The sequence below is a fragment of the Oryza glaberrima genome, chromosome 6 (genome assembly GCF_000147395.1).
Source record: "Oryza glaberrima chromosome 6, OglaRS2, whole genome shotgun sequence".
Classification (NCBI taxonomy): Eukaryota; Viridiplantae; Streptophyta; class Magnoliopsida; order Poales; family Poaceae; genus Oryza; species Oryza glaberrima.
The window spans coordinates 8,400,808-8,403,519 of NC_068331.1; positions in this window are offsets into that span (position 1 = coordinate 8,400,808).

Here is a 2,712-nt window from a genome sequence, read left to right on the forward strand (position 1 = left end):
AAAACAAAAAAAAAGCTGAGCAAAAATAGCAACGTGCAATCCTTCGTGCCAATATGAGTCGATCCCAGGCACCTGTCCTCTCGGTTTCAATCTATACCGTGATATCCTATACATCTTGATGAAAAAAATCTGTGTGCCGGATTGGAGATCCGTTTGCAAAAACGGAACCTACAGAAAGAGAGCATTCCATTTTCTTTGTATGATTTTAATTTTTGGGTTTGCACTTTTGTATTTGAGTCTCTATTTTTTTATTTACATTTGAGTCACCGTAATCTTGCAATAAGGTACTTGAGGTTGTTTTTGTTAAAAAAATCAAAAGAAAGGAGAGAACCAAGGCAGAAAGGTGCATAAAAAGAAAAAGAAAAGCCGCATAAGAAAAGAAAAATAAAGAAAATAATAAAAACAACAACAAAAAAGTCCGTTTCCCCTAAGTGGCGAAAAGAAACCATAGATCCGAACAGAAAAAAATCCGATTCCTATAGAAGGCAAAAAAAAAACAAAAACAAAAGTGGTGAAAAAAAAAAGCTAGATCCGATTCCTTTAAAAACGGAAAAAAATTTCTAAGTTCACTTTAGGTCCCTTCAGTTGAACTTTTTTTGTTTCATTCATTTTGATATAGAGAAATGAATATTGCTTTTGTCTTATCACACCTGATTCTGAAAAAAAAAACAAATAAAATGTCATTGCATTAACCACATAAATATTGTGAATTTTTTCTTAAAGAGCTCATATCATATAAACTAAACCTTAATCATATAATATTTTTATATTTGTTATAAATTTTTGCAACGCACGGGCATTTTTTCTATGTCAAAAAAATGTTTTAATTTACAGAATTAGTTTGCTCTATTTAAGCTTTTTAAAAATTCCTAAAATTTGAGAATAACTTTTCTTACTTCATATTAAGTTATTTTTAGCTAATGGAATTAATTATATATTTTTATCTTTTGACCGAAGGTCACTGCAATTTCATTTCATTATTATTATTATTATGATTACGATTATCATTTTTGCGCAACCGTATGTATGATTAAAATTACCTTCACCCATTACAACGTACGGGTATTATTGCTAGTAATATAAAATGGAGAGAGTATTTCCGTTTGTGGATTGATTCGAAAAAAAATATTGATGAAAGGTTGAAAAATAGGAAGCCTATGCGTGGAAAGGCAGAGAGAGAGAGAGGCCGGGAAGGCGCCGTGCGTTGCGAGGACTGTCAGGCGCCGGGTCACCTCGATCCGACGTAGATTTGGCCAAGTTGGTCCCTTTCGCGGCTCGCCTTTCGGCGACGACGGCGAGCAACGGGCCCGCCACCGCAAGCGGGCCAGGGCACAGAGACGTGCACGCCGCGGAGCTTGGGCTGGGCTACCTGGCTGGCTGGCTGGCCGGCGCGACGAACCATCCTCGCGCGTGCGTGCGATTGCGAACAAGGGGCTAGCTAGCTAGGTAGAGTAGTCTTCTTTGGTCACTGTTCCGTGCGACCATGCGGCCGGCCGTGCAGTGGATTGAGGGCCCCCCGTCAATGTAACTGCAACCCGATTAGCTTAGTGTTAAGAGTAAATTTTATAAAACTTCACCAGTTATGGTTTTATGAAATTTAGTCTAGGATTAACGATGTGACATTATAACAACAGTTAAGTTTTTTTAACATGTATTTTTTTCCCATAAATTTCGTAACTTACACTGTATCTTACCAATAAATTTTAAAGCTTAAATCCATTTATTTTGTATTCTCGATAGACGATAACTAGGACAAAAATGGTTGTTTATGTATTTTAATCTGAGAAAAAATACGAGTCCAAATTAACGTATAAGCAAAAAATGTAAAAAAATAAAAGTAAAAAAGATATAAGGGAGATAAAAAAACAGAGAGCTAGCCATCGCGTAATGAAAAAAAAAGTGATTGAAAATAAGCAAAAGTTATCAATTATATAAACTCCTCAAAGTTACTTTACATTTAAAAAAATCTCCAAACTTCCTAAATTCACAATCACAAGTTCATAAGCACTTCAATCGCCACCTCTCTTGGCAATCGCCTTCTCGAGCCACCGCTATTCTCACTATCATTGCTCCTGAGCCATGAATGTAGCTAGCCACCACGGTCGTTGCCATCGCTAAGTCGTACCCTTATCGTCAAGTTCCATCGCATGTAGTGTTTTCGTTGGTCCACCATTGTCACCTGATTCAGCGCTCATGAGGAGCACCACCACCTAGATTCAGAGCTCCCAAAGCTCACTTCAGCCTCAGCTGCTTCCATGACGGGTGTCGTATAGATGGCCGCGTAGAGACATCGGATGATATGGGTGGCACAGAGGAAGAGGGGGAGGGCAGTGCGTGGGGAGGGATAGGAAGAAATAAAATGGAGGGAGACATAGAAACGCAGGTGGTGAGCTGAAGGAGAGGGGAATAGAGACTGGTGGATTGGGTGCAGAGGCCACTTGACTTAACTTTTTTCTCACTTGTTTGATTCGGCTGGCATTGGCTGCCTCGGTCACTTAAGCTGACCGTGTGTCCGTGTCCCAAACCCTATTTTTAGATATGGCCGTTTTAGGTAACGTATGTCGAAATCGATTTTCAGACAGCTCATGGCCACAGGCCTTCCCATTTACTACATAAGCAGTTTTTTATAGGCCACCTGTGCAGCAAAATAAAGCTATCTTTGAAAATAGACCTTTTTTCATTATTACTCCTTCAGTTTTATATTATAAGGTA